The sequence below is a fragment of the Lolium rigidum genome, unplaced genomic scaffold (genome assembly GCF_022539505.1).
Source record: "Lolium rigidum isolate FL_2022 unplaced genomic scaffold, APGP_CSIRO_Lrig_0.1 contig_12257_1, whole genome shotgun sequence".
In the NCBI taxonomy this organism is placed as follows: Eukaryota; Viridiplantae; Streptophyta; class Magnoliopsida; order Poales; family Poaceae; genus Lolium; species Lolium rigidum.
In genome coordinates, this window is record NW_025899822.1 from 89,241 (window position 1) to 105,449 (window position 16,209).

The window sequence follows — 16,209 nt, forward strand, 5'->3', positions numbered from 1 at the left end:
TCCTCCATAGGTTGTCGCTGCGGTGGTGTTGACGAGGACGGTGGCGCCGGCGTGGTTTGGGGGTCGTCGGCATCGATTTACTTGACTCGCCTGTAGCTAGAGCTACTCCAGGCCTCCAGCAAAGATCCATGGAAATCAGCCGTCAGCTAAAACCTAATAAATAAACACGTCAACACGTACTCCGGTTGAACAGAACAATCTCGTATCTCTTTCCTGGAAACAACTGATTAAACAGTCTGCTAGTTCTAGTTCTTACGCTCTTCTTATTAATTTCAGGCCATTTCGCTACTTCTGCAAACTCTGCTTGTCGAGGCCTGTCTCCGGGCGAGGCCCGGCCACACGCCGGCCTGCTGATCACCGACTTGACTGGTAATTATTGGAGTTGCTGAAACTATATTGATGCACTTTGCAACTGAAAGTTAGATTGTTCTTTTTGTAACTGACAATTAGCAGGGGAATAATGTCTATGTAAAGCAAAAAAAACCATTATTTCTCATCTACAAGATCAAAACTACACTGATCACTGATGGTTCTTTGTACCAAAAGTTGGAATCCTATATGTGAAAAGACGTAGCAATCTCCTAATAGAAAGAAGAAAAGTGCACAGATTTAATGAAACCTGAAACATCAGTTTAGCGGCACAACAGTTGGTCTCCAGTACGCGCCATCGAGAACGCATCATCAAAGAATACTTGTGCTGCGTCCGGCTACATTAGCGCTCAGTAGTTGACCAGCCTCCGGTAGCGTGGCCGTGAATGCTCCGAGGAATACCTCCGCAACGCCCGCCGACATAGGGGCGGCGGAGGGCAGGAAGACGAGGTCCCGGCCGTGGCAAGCTTCTTCAAGAGTGGGTAGCGGGGCTATTGAAGAAACAATGCGGCATGACACTCGCCGACGTCGCCGTGGGATGGGGAAGACGCGAGAACACTTCGAAGAAAAAGGAAAGAAAAAAAAAGGAAGACGGAGCTGAGATGGGCAAGCTATTATTTGGCAAGTAACGATTTGATTGACAATGTGATTAAGGCTAACCATGGAAGGCAAATGTCAGAATACGGAAGAAGGGTATTATACTCCATATCTTATTAATTGCGGATCAAATCCCTAATTTTTGTTTGTTAGGCGATTTGTTTGTAACTTACCTTTTCTTTGCTATGGAACCTGTGAAACATCGGATACGAATCGACGGACTGGATGTTTCGAATCTCCTTCATCAAACATGTTGTATGACCTACGACCAACTCCAATATATCCAATATAATAGTAAAGACTATGTGTATGGGAATTAAAGCATCTCTTCTCGTGGCTAAATTGGACTTCGGCAAATTCCATAGACTGCTGAGCAATCTCCTGCAGGATCGAGTAGTAGCAGCATTTGCTCGAGTCCTTGATGGCATTGATAACCTCCAAGCAATTAGATGCAATATAAACTCTTTAAAGTTGCAGATCTCCATCAAGGGATAAACCCTCCCGGCAAGCTACTGATTCTAGCGTGGCTGGATCAGAAATACCTGGAACTTAGAGTGCCGAAGCTCCGAGAAATGAACCATTTCCATCTCAGCATATTGCAGCAACAACGCCCCTGTTTCCATGCTTAGATACCGCAACATCTACATTTATTTTGACGAGACCACTTGGAGGAGCTTTAGACTGAAGGCTCGAGCAGAGCCCGACTTTAAATTAATAAAGCCACACCATACAACCGAAGGTCCAAGATACAACTCACACCGATAGCACGAAAGGTAACACAGTTCACGAACTAACACATCCAAATGCCCCAACATTTGGAGAACACATACACACAGACATAAACATAATCCAGATACATGCTAGATATGATAAAGACAGCTAAGAATGCTATGTCAATGGTCAGCTCCACAGCCTCACGGTCCTGTCTCCTAGCCACTTGCTTCCACACCTGTAGATAGAGAGACATTTTGTATATGCAATCAGCAGGTTGACTAGGGAAGCGCCCCTCAATGGAAAATTTGTTTCTAATGTTCCACAGGGTCCAGCACAGCGCCGCACAGCTAATCCAGTAGACCCGTTTAGTTTGGACTCTGTACGGTTGAAGCAGCCTATAAACGTCCGCCAAACACGTGGGGTTCCAAGTACAATGCAGTAATTCTCTAACCGCACTCCACAAGAATCTGGCTAAGACGCAGGTGAAGAAGATGTGGTTTGTGTCCTCCATCTCTCCACAAAGGGCACATCTCCCCGAAGATGGCCCCCTCCTCCTACGAATATTGTCATTGGAGGGAAGGCGTTTACGCACTAGCTGCCAGAGGAAGATCCTGATCGTGAGAGGGACAGCGATCCTCCAAAGCACCCCATAGTGTTTCCGTGTTGTGCCCTGGCATAGCCTGAGATATAGGGATCGTACAGAGAACTCTCCAGAGGGTTCGAGAGACCATCGGATCACATCCTGCCCGGCCCTCAGACCCACTGTCTGGAGATCCCTCCGGATGTCAGTGAGCTCCCTGTGCTCAAGCCTGCCAAGCTCCCTGCGCAAGGGGATGTCCCAAAACCCGCCGGCTGCGGCTTGCGCCACCGAGGCCTCCGGGTCTGCCGTTATGGCGAAAAGGCCTGGGAATCTCTCCCGAAAGGGTCTCGGTCCTAACCACCAATCGTGCCAGAACCGGGTCGATGTCCCACTAACCACTTGATGCTTTGTCCCCAAACATAGCACTCGCTTGATCCTCTGAAGCGTGTTCCAGAATTGTGATCCTCTTGGGTGCGAGTCTACCCAGATGTCTCTACCGTTCAGGTATTTGCCGCGAATGATGTCCGCCCACAAACCCTGAGTGCCAGTCATGATTTTCCAAACCCATTTTGCCATGAGACAAACGTTCATGAGTTTGGTGTCCATGATGCCAAGTCCCCCCATGGACTTGGGCATACACACCGCGTCCCACCTGACCCAATGATATTTCTTCTTTGGGCCGTTAGCTTCCCAAAAGAATTTCGCGCGGTGTTTGCGAAGGACGTCGTGTATGCCGTCCCCAAGCATGCACACCCCCATGGCGTGTAAGGGCAGGCTAGACAGGCAAGCGTTCACCAGGATGAGACGTGCCGCCGAGGACATGAATTTACCCGTCCACGGGTCCGCCCGTTTAGCCACCTTTGCTGTTAGCGGACCCCAATCCGTGGCCGTAATGGCATGGTCGGAGATAGGAAGGCCAAGATATGTGAAGGGAAAGGACCCTTGTTTGCAGTTAAGCATGTTGGCAATCCTCTGCTTCTCCAGGTCCGAGGTCCCCATGACCATGACCTCACTCTTATGGAAGTTAATGCGGAGCCCCGACATGTTCTCAAAACAGAGAAGGAGGAATTTCAAGTTGGTAATAGCCAGGTCCTCCGGCTGAATCATGATGATCGTGTCATCCGCATACTGTAAATGTGATACCCCTCCTGGTATGATGTGCGGGATAACACCCTCAATGTGTCCCGCAGCAAGGGCTCTGTCCAAAATCACGGCGAGCGCCTCGGCCACGAAATCGAAGAGGAGGGGGGATAGCGGGTCCCCTTGACGCACGCCTCGCCCATTCCTAAAGTAGTTGCCTACCTCACCGTTGATGGTGATCGCTGTTTGGCCCCCCGAGACCAAACTGAGCACCCGGTGGACCCACCCTGGGTTAAACCCCTTCCGGAGGAGCACCTCCCGGAGAAAAGACCAATTGACTCGATCGTAGGCTTTCTCAAAGTCAAGTTTCAAGAAGACTCCCCTAAGTCTCTTGGATTTCGTCTCATGGATGATCTCCTGAAGGGAAATAATCCCCTCATGAATGTGTCTACCCTTAATGAAGGCCGTCTGGGTTCTACCAATGTATCTGTTAGCTATGGGGGAAAGCCTGATCGCAAACGCTTTAGCAACAAATTTAAAGATAACGTTGATCAGAGCAATCGGGCGGAATTGGCGAATATCCTCCGCCCCCTGAACCTTGGGGATGAGCGTAAGCACCCCAAAGTTAAGTCTCGCGATATCCACACGTCCCAGTGCAAAGCCGTTAAGGATGGCCAAGATGTAGGGCTTGACCAAGACCCAAAATCTCTTGAAGAAAATGACCGGGAACCCGTCCGGGCCGGGAGCCGTGTCAACCTTCATACTCTTAAGCACCCCGTCCACCTCCTCCCCTGAGAAGGATAGCATAAGGTCCTCATTCTCAGCGTCCGAAACCCGTCGATCCGCCACCCAGGTGTCCTGCGTTAAGGAGAACAGCCTGTTCTCCCCTTCCGCCCCCATAAGGTTACGGTAGAAGCTATAGATGTGCTCCTGCAGGTCCCTGCTCTCAGTGATGATCCCCTGATCAGTCACCAGACGGGCGATGGTGCATTTGCATCTGCGCCCATTGGCAATCGCATGGAAGTACGCCGTATTCGCATCCCCATGGAGGAGCCAGGACTGGCGTCCACGCTGTCTCCAATACTCCTGCTCCATCTTGAGCAAGTGTGTGAGTTGGCCTTCCAGATGATACCTCAGCGCCCAGCCCTCGTCGTCCAGACCCGTGGTATCTGCACGTGTATCAAGGGCCTGAATCCTCCCGAGGATGTCCTCCTTCAGATCCCGGTCAGCTTTCCCAATGTTGGCTCCCCAGCCCTTGAGGAATTGCCTCAGACCTCCGGAAACGTGCTGCCAGGCATCGATGGGGTCTAAGAAGGGGCCCCCTAGTCCCTCCAAGCTATGCCACTTAGCCGTGACCAAATCCCCAAAATCCGCGCGTTGCAGCCAGCCCTTCTCAAAGTAGAAGCGTGGGGCACGGCGTCTAGCGTCCTCCCCAGAATCCAGGATCAGAGGAGCATGGTCCGATCCGATGATCGTCAGGCCAGTGAGGGAGCAAAGGGGAAATAACATCTCCCAGTCGGTGGAAACCAACACCCTATCAAGGACACTCCTCACCGGGTTCAGCTGTTTGTTAGTCCAGGTGTATCTGGCTCCGCCCCTGCGGATCTCGCGAAGTGCAAGGTCAGCGATACATTCGTTGAACCTGTGCACCCGCGGCCAGTGGATGTTGTCATTGGATTTATCTTCTGGTCCCCTAATCAGGTTAAAGTCGCCGCCAACCACCAGCGGAAAGGGGCAGGCGTTGACGGCAGTCGACAATTCCCCCAAGAATTCGTCGGAGAAGCGGTGGTCCGCCGGGCCATAAACCACGAAAACCGTCCACATAGTGTTAGTAGCTAATTGGAGGATATCCACCCTAAGGAAGAACCTCCCCTCCGTCCAGGAGATTGCCTCGAACGTGTCCTCGTTGACCCCCACGAGGATCCCTCCCGAGTGCCCCAACGCCGGGAGGGAGTGCCAAGCAAATTTCCCTTGTGGGTCAATCGATCTCAGGTCCGTCTGCGAGAACTCGCGTTTGATCGTCTCCTGCAGACCCACAATGTCAAGATGCTCTCGGGTTAGGAGTTCCCGGATCTGTGGCTGGCGCCCCGGCGCGTGATAGCCACGAATGTTCCAGAAGCCCGCTCTCATGGCGCTCCTGGGCACCTCCGTCCGCGACGGGTGGCCAACCTGGTCTTGCTCCTGCCCCTTGCATTGGCGTGGGGGGCAGTATCCATGTCGTGTTAAGGGTCAGCAGAAGCCTCCCCACTCACCACGACAACCTCTGCCTGAGCGGTGTCGCTCGACTCAGCAGGAGCCTCCCCCAACAGGGAAGCCTCACCGGCCTCACTATGGGCCCGGCGGGCGGCAGCAAACGCTAATGCCGCTTGAGCCTCTTCCTTGGCACGGATAAACGAGATAACGTCCGTAGCCGTCCCCGCTTCAACGGAGAAGGCCAGCCCTGCATCGTGCGCCACCGTCTCCAGGTGCTCATCCGACACCTCCCGCAAAACCACGAACTCGGAGACAGAAGGGGGGGTGGGATCGTACCTGTCGGGTCGAGGTTCTTAGCCGCGGTGAACTCCTGGGCGTGCTACATGATGGGGACAGCCGACGCTGGACCCTGGAGCCGGGCACTCTTGCGCGCCGGGCCAACTGGCACAGTCCTCGTGCGTCGAGCCCGCGGCACCGTCGCCTCGCTGAGCACCGGCCTGCGCGCGAAGTCGTCCGTGTCGTCCACAACGCCCCCTTCCTCCTCAGCCTCCGCCACACGACCAGTGTCCTTGTGCGTCGCCGGAGACCCCAACGAGTCCTCGGAGTCGTAGTCCGACCCGGTGGTGAGAAGCGTGGAGGAGTCGACCGGCGGGGATACCGACGGGTCCGTCCTGATCGCTGAAGGCGGGTGGGTGGGAGCTTGCTCCCTCCGCGCTCCCTCGGCCGCCCTGGTCTGCTCCAATACCACCAGAGGGACCGGCCAGGGTGCGGACTTGCTCAGATTAGACCCATACTGGTCAATCCGCAACTCCACCTGGCCACGGAGGGCCGGCGGCTCACTGGCACCCCTGGCCGTGATGACCGCCACCGGCTCCGCCGGCTCACCGGTCGCCTCCTCTGCAGGCTCCCTGCTCTGCGTGGTGGCCGGCAGCGACTTGCTGCGCTCCGCCGCCTTGGCTCTGTCCTTGTCTCCCAGAGCCCTCCACTCGTCCTCCGAGGGGGAGTTGGCGTCGTCGTCATCATCATCCATATCATCATCCTGATGTGGAGGAGATGGCGGCCGCGGCGCCGAGGTCGCCCCCGAGGCTCCTCGACGCGGATGCCCACGTTGTAGCCGAGGCTGTTGTGGAAGAACTGCACCGCCCCATTCAGCTTGGATGGGTTGCGGCACGCCACGCGCATTCTCACCGGGCCCCTAGCCTTGAGGGTGCTGTGATCCACCTCGAGTGGCCTGCCCAACATGCGCATGCCCACCATGAGCCTCCTGGTGCGGCGCATGCACCTCGGCAGCCCGGAGATACGCACCCAGACCTCCTGGAGCTTCTCCGCCGGCGCCGGGTCCGCATCGGCAAGCTTGATGTCCACCACCGTGCCGCAGAGGGTGAGGTACAGCTTGCCGCTCCGGGCGCTGAAGGTGAGTGTGTCCCTTGACGGGAACACCACCGCGAACTCGCGCTCACCCAAGGCGCGGACTTGCCAGTCCCAGTCGCCCTCGACCAGATGGCGCAGTTCCTGCTCCAAACCAGCGGCCGTCAGAGCCACCCCCGGGAAGGTGATGATGGCCGAGTTGGACAGGTCGTCCTCCTCGTCGTCGTCTTCCTCAAAGTCGACGTAGAAGAACCCCTCTCCGGAGATGGCATGGCCCATCATGGAGAGCTCAGGTTCCTTGCCCTTGGAAGGACAGGCGGCGGAGTGGTGGCCCTCCTTGCCGCAGATGACGCACATAGGCTCCGCCGTGCAGCTGGCCTGGAAGTGACCGGGCCGCCCACACTTGAAGAACTCCACCTGCGCCAGGCCGGAGCCCCCCGCGCCGCCACCTGCGGGAACGGGCGGATCCGCAGCTCCGTGCTGCCTCCCGGCCGGAGGCGCCGGCGGTTTCCCAGCCGCGTGATACGTCCAATTTGCATCACTATTTTATATCATAATTTGCTGTTATTCATTGATATATTTCATATTTGGACACAATACTTATGTTATTTCATCTATTTTGCATGTTTCATCATTATTGGAGGATCGAACACCGGAGCCAGTATTCTGCTGGAAAAAGCACCGTCAGAACGCAATATTTCGGAAGATCAACTGTGGAAGGAAATTATACCAAAAATCCTATTTTTCAAGATGACGAAGGAAGCCAGAAGGAGGAGCCCAGGAGGAGCCAGGGTGGGCCCACACCCTAGGGCGGCGTGGCCCATGCCCTGGCCGCGCCGCCATGTGGTGTGAGGGGCCCACGACCCCTTTCGCCTCCTTTTCTCGCCAAACCCTTCGCCCCGAAGACCTAAGCCACAGAGGAATCCTCACGAAGGGTTACAGCCGCCTCTGCGGGGCGGAGAACACCAGAGAGAAAAGAGCTCTCCGGCGGGCAGGAATCCGCCGGGGAAATTCCCTCCCGGAGGGGGAAATCGACGCCATCGTCACCGCCATCGAGCTGGACATCATCTCCATCACCATCATCACCGCCATCTCCACCGCTGGACATCGTCACCGCCGTAGCAATTTGGGGTTTGATCTTGATTGTTTGATAGGGGAAACTCTCCCGGTATCTATTCATACTTGTTGTTGATGCTATTGAGTGAAACCATTGAACCAAGTTCATGTTCAGATTGTTATTCATCATCATATCACCTCTGATCATGTTCCATATGATGTCTCGTGAGTAGTTCGTTTAGTTCTTGAGGACATGGGTGAAGTCTAATTGTTAGTAGTGAACTATGGTTGAGTAATATTCAATGTTATGATATTTAAGTTGTGGTGTTATTCTTCTAGTGGTGTCGTGTGAACGTCGACTACACGACACTTCACCATTTATGGGCCTAGGGGAATGCATCTTGTACTCGTTTGCCAATTGCGGGGTTGCCGGAGTGACGAAACCTAAACCCCGTTGGTATATCGATGCGGGAGGGATCGCAGGATCTCGAGTTTAAGGTCTGTGGTTAGATTTATCTTAATTACTTTCTTGTAGTTGCGGATGCTTGCAAGGGGTATAATCACAAGTATGTATTAGTCCTAGGAAGGGCGGTACATTAGCACAGGTTCACCCACACAACACTTATCAAAACAATGAAGATTAATCAGCTGTATGTAGCGAAAGCACTAGACTAAAATCCCGTGTGTCCTCGAGAACGTTTGGTCATTATAAGTAAACAAACCGGCTTGTCCTTTGTGTTAAAAAGGATTGGGCCACTCGCTGCAATTATTTCTCTCGCATTTTACTTACTTGTACTTTATTCATCTGTTACATCAAAACCCCCTGAATACTTGTCTGTGAGCATTTACAGTGAATCCTCGTTGGGTTCGACACTCTTATTTATCGAAAGTACTACGATACACCCCCTATACTTGTGGGTCATCAAGACTATTTTCTGGCGCCGTTGCCGGGGAGTGAAGCGCTATTGGTAAGTGGAATTGGTAAGGAAACCTTTACTGTTTGTGCTGATTTTATTTACTGCTTGTCGCTATAAGTCATTATGGAGAGATCTTCTCTTCAATTTCTATTTGGGAAATCTACTACTACTGCAACGGTAGTGGATGAGGCGCCAGGTGAGGAAGTAATACCATATAAAATACCTACGAAAATTATTGAACATGTTATGGATAACCGCTATGAAGGGGATGGAAGCTGTCCATCCTGGTGATCATTCACTGTTTTTGCATGAATTATGCGGGTTATTCAAGTGTGCGGTATTGCCATGAATGAAGTTAGGAAGAAGCTATTCTCTATATCGCTATCCGGTAAAGCGGCGCATTGGTATAAATTGCTTGAAGAATGGTGATTCTCTTGATTGGGAGGACATTGTGCCTTTATTTTATTCCAAATTTTATCCTCCAAGTGAAATTCACAAAGATCGGAACCGCATATATAATTTCTGGCCTCATGATGGAGAGAGTATTGCCCAAGCTTGGGGAGATTGAAGTCTTTAATGCTCAAATGCCCCATTCATGAGCTTCCTGGTAATATTATTATTGATAATTTCTATGCAAGACTTTCTTTTCAAGACAAGACCTTGCTTGGATACTTCTTGTTCTGGATCATTTACACGCAACAAAGAAGAGTTTAAAAGGGATCTTCTTGATCGGATCCAAGAAAATACTGAAGGATGGGAGAATGACAAAGATAGAGAATCAGGTATAATTTATGATTATAAATGCATTGAAGCTTTTATGGATACTGATACATTTCGTAATATTAGTGCTACATATGGTCTTGATTCTCAAGTTGCTGCAGACCTTTATAAAGCTTTTGCCTCTCATTATGAATTGCCTAAGAAGAATTTTGATAAGTATCATGAACCGTATAAAGATAAAATTGATTCATCTATTAATAAGTGTGTTGTAATTGAAACTGCTGATTGCGTTATTCCTGAAGCTTATATTGAAAAAACTCCTTTTCCTGCTAAAATGAAAGAGTACTCTGTTATAAATAGTGCGGTTCATAAAAGTGAAAAGAAACCTAGAGAACCTGAAGAACAAATAAAAGTTGAACCTCTTTGTTGCAATTGTTAAAGATCTTGTGACTGAAAATGTTGAGGATGGTCATATTATTTTACGTGAAGATGCTTCTAATATTGTTTCACATCCTAATAAGCCCAAACAAGCTAGTGTTCCTATGCTATCTCGTTAAAATTGGTGATCATTGCTATTATGGTTTATGTGATATTGGTGCAAGTGTTAGTGCTATACCTTATGAGCTTTACACGGAGATTATGCACGAAATTGATTCTTGTGAACTTGAAGATATTGATGTGGTTATTCAGTTGGCTAATAGAGAAACTATTTCACCAATTGGTATTGTTCGAGATGTGGAAGTTCTATGTGGTAAGATTAAATATCCTGCTGACTTTTTGGTACTTGGTTCTGCTGCTAGTGATTATTGTCCTATCATTTTTGGTAGACCTTTTCTAAATACTTGTGGAGCTATTATAGATTGCAAGAAAGAGAAAATTTTGACCAAATTTGCTGGTGAATCTTATGAGTTTAACTTCTCTAAATTTACTAAAACTCCTTATAAAGCTGATTTGCCTAGTAATGATTTTAAAATGGAGCAGTGTGCATCTATTGTTCTTGTTCCTAATAATACTTTGCAGCAACATTTGGAGGATAGCGAGAGTGAAGTTTTTAGGAAAGAAAGAGAGGAGCTTGAGGAGATTTTTCTTCGCCAACCTATTCTCAAACATGATTTACCGGTGGAAGACTTGGGTACAACACCGCCACCAAAGGAAGATCCTGTTTTTGATTTAAAGCCTTTACCTGATAATCTTAAATATGCTCATATTGATGATAAGAAAATATATCCTGTTATTATTAGTTCTAAGCTTACGAGTTTGAAGAAGAAAGATTATTGCAAATATTGAAGAAACATCGAGGTGCTATTGGCTATACTCTTGATGACTTGAAGGGGATTTCTCCCTCTATTTGCCAACATGCCATTAATATGGAAGATGATGCGAAGCTCGTTGTTGAACCTCGGCGTCGTCTAATTCCCAAGATGAAGGATGTGGTAAGAAACGAGGTATTACGACTTCTTGAAGCTGGTATTATATATCCTATTGCTTCATAGTAGATGGGTTAGTCCTGTGCATTGCGTTCCTAAGAAAGGAGGAATGGCTGTTGTGCCTAATGATAATGATGAGCTCATACCTCAAAGAGTAGTTGTAGGGTATAGAATGTGCATTGATTATCGAAAAGTTAATAAAGTTACTAAGAAAGATCATTACCCTTTACCATTTATTGATCAAATGCTAGAAAGGTTATCTAAAAATACTCATTTTTGTTTTCTTGATGGTTATTACGGGTTTTCACAAATTGCTTTGTTAAAGCTAAAGATCAAGAGAAAACCACTTTTACTTGTCCCTATGGAACTTATGCTTATAGGCGTATGCCTTTTGGTTTATGTAATGCTCCTGCTACTTTTCAAAGATGCATGTCTGCTATTTTTCATGGTTTTTGTGAGAGTATTGTGGAAGTATTCATGGATGATTTTTCTGTCTATGGGAATTCTTGATAGTTGCTTGCGAAATCTTGATAAAGTTTTGCAGAGATGTGAAGAAACTAACCTTGTTCTTAATTGGGAGAAATGCCACTTTATGGTTAATGAAGGAATTGTATTGGGACATAAAATTTACGAGAGAGGTATCGAAGTTGATAGAGCTAAAGTTGAAGCTATTGAGAAGATGCCCTATCCAAGGGATGTTAAAGGTATTCGTAGTGTTCTTGGTCATCTTTGGGTTTTATAGGAGATTTATTAAAGATTTCTCCAAGATTTCAAAGCCTCTTACTAATCTTCTTCAAAAGATGTACCTTTTGTTTTTGATGATGATTGTAAGGAAGCTTTTGAAACTCTTAAGAAAGCCTTAACAACTGCTCCTATAGTTGAACCTCCTGATTGGAATTTACCTTTTGAAATTATGTGTGATGCTAGTGATTTTCTTGTAGGCACTGTTCTTGGACAGACGAGTAGATAAAAAATTAAATGTTATTCATTATGCTAGCAAGACTCTTGATGCTGCTCAAAGAAATTATGCTACTACTGAAAAAGAATTGTTGGCTGTAGTCTTTGCTTGTGATAAATTTAGATCCTATATTGTTGATTCAAAAGTTACAATTCATACGATCATGCTGCAATTAGATACCTTATGACAAAGAAAGATGCTAAGCCAAGGCTTATTAGATGGGTACTTCTTTTGCAAGAATTTGATTTACATATTGTAGATAGGAAAGGTGCTTATAATCCTGTTGCTGATAATTTGTCTAGATTGGAAAATATTGCTTATGATCCTGTTCCTGTTAATGATAGTTTTCCAAATGAACAATTGGCTGTAATAAAGGTGAGCTCGCGAGACAGTCCTTGGTATGCTTGATTATGCTAACTTTATTGTTTCCAAGTACTTGCCTCCAACCTTTTCAGCTCAGCAGAGGAGGAAATTCTTTTATGACTTGAGGCATTATTTCGGGATGACCCACACTTATATAAAGAGGGAGTGGATGGTATTATGCGAAGGTGTGTTCCCGAATATGAACAACAAGAGATATTGAGTAAATGTCATGGCAGTGCTTATGGAGGACATCACGCGGGAGATAGAACCGCGCAAAAGGTTCTACAATCAGGTTTTTATTGGCCAACTCTCTTCAAAGATGCAAGGAAGTTTATTTTATCTTGTGATGAATGTCAAAGGGTTGGTAATATCTCCAGACGCAATGAAATGCCTATGAATTATACTCTTGTTATTGAACCGTTTGATTGTTGGGGATTTGACTTCATGAGACCTTTTCCCTCTTCAAAAGGTAACACTCATATACTTGTTGCTGTTGATTACGTTACCAAATGGGTGGAAGCTATACCTACAAAAAGTGCTGATGGTGAGACCTCTTTGAAAATGCTTTTAGATATTATTTTTCCTAGATTTGGAGTGCCTAGATATATTATGACTGATGGAGGTTCTCATTTTATTCATGGAGGTTTTAGAAAAACTCTTGCTAAGTATGGTATTAATCATAGAATTGCTTCCGCTTATCACCCTCAAAGTAGTGGTCAAGTAGAACTATCAAATAGAGAAATTAAATCTATTTTGGGAAAGAACTGTTAATAAATCTAGAAAGAATTGGGCTAGTAAATTGAAAGACGCACTATGGGCTTATAGAACTGCTTATAAAAACCCCATGGGAATGTCACCTTATAAAATGGTTTATGGAAAAGCTTGTCATTTACCTTTAGAGCTAGAACACAAAGCTTATAGGGTTGTTAGAGAATTAAATAAAGATCCTAAACTTGCAGGTGATAAGAGGTTGCTACAATTAAGTTCTCTAGATGAATGGAGAAGTGAAGCTTATGAAAATGCTAAACTCTTTAAAGAAAAAGTTAAAAAATGGCATGATAGGAGGATCATCAAAGAGAGTTTAATATTGGGGATAAAGTCCTATTGTATCGGTCTCGTCTCAGATTCTTTGCAGGGAAATTACTATCGAAATGGGAAGGACCATATGTTGTTGAGGAGGTGTATCGTTCAGGAGCAATTAAAATTAGCTCTCTCCAAGGCGATGCCACGCAGGTGGTGAATGGGCAAAGGCTCAAGCACTATATCTCAGGTGATTCTTATAATGTTGATGTTGATATTATTCAAGTGGAAACACCGGAAGCTTTCATCAAGGGACAAATTGACGGTCCGCCAGAACTCAACTTCGAATAGGTAACGATGCGGTAACGAAAAGTTCGCGATTTACTTTCCGAACATTATTTTCGTTGTTTTTGGAAAATATGAGAAATTACGAGTTCGAAACGGAGTGGAAAAGACGCACGAGGGCGCCACCATAGGCCGGCGCGGCCAAGCCCGGGCCGCGCCGACCTATGGTTTGGCCGCCCCGTCGCCCCTTCCGACTGCGGTTCGATCTGGTACTTTCCGTTTGTCGTGAAAATTTTTGCTATATAATCCCCCGGACCCCTGGAGGTCCGTATATCGTTTTCTCGACGTGTTTTGTTTCGAGCTGTTTCTGCCAGGATCTGTTTTCGGTTTAGAGGCACCATGGTCTCCAAGAACAAAGGCAAGGAGCTTCCGGATGAAGATAATCAGGATCGTGAGTGGAAAGAAGAGGACAAGAGCGTCAAGGAAGAAGCAAAGGAGGATGAAGAGGAAGTCGAAGAGGTTCCGCAAGAGCATCCACGCACCACCATTGCAAGCGTCGAAGTGGTGACAAACTCGCTCAACGCCAAGAAGAGCGCACGGATTAGGACCGGAGGAGGACTTCCCCGCCATTACCTAGCTCCAAGGACATCTTCTTCGGGCATTCACCATCCTTTCCACAATCTAATCTACAATAATCAAATTGAAAGGACTCCCAAGGCAGCACTGCCTAGCAATTGGGGTATAGATCGTTCTAACAATGCAGGAAAGACGGAGCCCGAAGCTGAAGGTTGGGGAAATAACTCCAAGAGTTGGGACTCATCGTCGGACGAGACTTCTTAACCGCGTCGAGCACAATTCGGAGATGATTCGCAACCTCATATACGGGATTGATGAGCTTCGGGAGCTTATTGAGAAGCTTGTCAAGAATTCATCACCACCATCACCAAAGGAGTAATCCATCATCGGTATTGGCATCCCCTTGGTTTGTTCCAAGCTTGGGGGAGTGCCGCGGTATCACATTATCATTACCTTTTACTTTTTACTATCAAGTAGTGTCATATCATGAGTAGGGAAGTTATCGTATGAGATGGGTTGCAGTGTGGAGTATCTCTCCTTTAGTTTGTCTATGTATCCCTTGGTGTGAGTTATCGTTATGGAATATTAATGAGAAGTCTTATCATTTACATATTGCACACTTTATTTTAGTTTGCAATTTACTGCTATATGATTGATCTTGATTTTAGTATTGGTACCACTTTGGGAGCATTGAGTTAATCTATTTGGTTTTGGCAAACTTAGCAATGGTCAATAGCAACAACACTTTGAGTTTTAGAAGAATAGAGGAAGTACACGTAGAAGATATTATTATCTTTCTTATCAGTTCTTAGCTTAGTATTCTAAGGTTAAAAGCTGTTTGTGCTTACAAGTAAGATGCATGATTGTTTCTATCACATGTATATTTGTTTGTTTCACCTCAATTCTTATGCTTGCTAATTAACCTTGCTAGCCAAAGACTCATATCGAGAGGGAATACTTCTCGTGCATCCAAACCTGAACCCAAACCTATGCCATTTGTGTCCACCATACCTACCTACTTGCATGGTATTGTTTGCCATTCCAAGTAAATACTTCATGTGCTACCTTTAAACAATTCAAAACTTATTACTCCTTATTTGTGTCAATGTTTTATAGCTCATGAGGAAGTATGTGGTGTTTTATCTTTCAGTCTTGTTAGGCAGCCTCCACTAAGGGACTAGTGGCTTCATCCACTTATCCTATAATTTTGCAATAAGAGCTGGCAACGGGGTTCCCAGCCCCAATTAATCAACTTTCATTAATAAATTTCTTCACATGTTTTGCCCTGATTCATCAGTAAGCAACTTAATTTTGCAATAGACACTCCTCCATGGTATGAGATTGTTGGAAGGCACCCGAGGATTCGGTTAGCCATGGCTTGTGTAAGCAAAGGTTGGGGGGAGTGTCAACCCTTAAATAAACTAAAATACATGTGTAAACAAAAGAGAAGAGGGATGATCTACCTTGCTGGTAGAGATAACGTCCTTCATGGGAGCCGCTCTTTGGAGGTTTGTTTGGCAAGGAGGTTAGAGTACCCGCTACCAGTCGTTGACAACAACAAACACCTCTCAAAACTTTACTTTTACTCTCTTACATATGATTTCAAAACTGAAAAAGCTCTAGCACATGATTTAATCTCTGCTTCCCTCTGCGAAGGGCCTGTCTTTTACTTTATGTTGAGTCAGTAAACCTATTTCCCTCCATCTCAAGCAAGCATTTGAGTTGTTGTGATTAAACTATTATATTGTGATTTGCTTCATCATGTCTTTACTCTTTCTTGTTTAGTACAAGTTTTACTTGAATGAATATAGCTTTGAAAGTCATCAATGATTAATATGATTGAGTATGCAAGTTTACTATAAGCTTTAATGTGAGAGCGCTGCTCAATAGATAAGTATAATCTGTTAACTGTTCTCTGACCAAGAACAAAGTTTGCCATCACCAATTATGATTTCTTATGCACCTTTATTTGTGATTACCTTATAC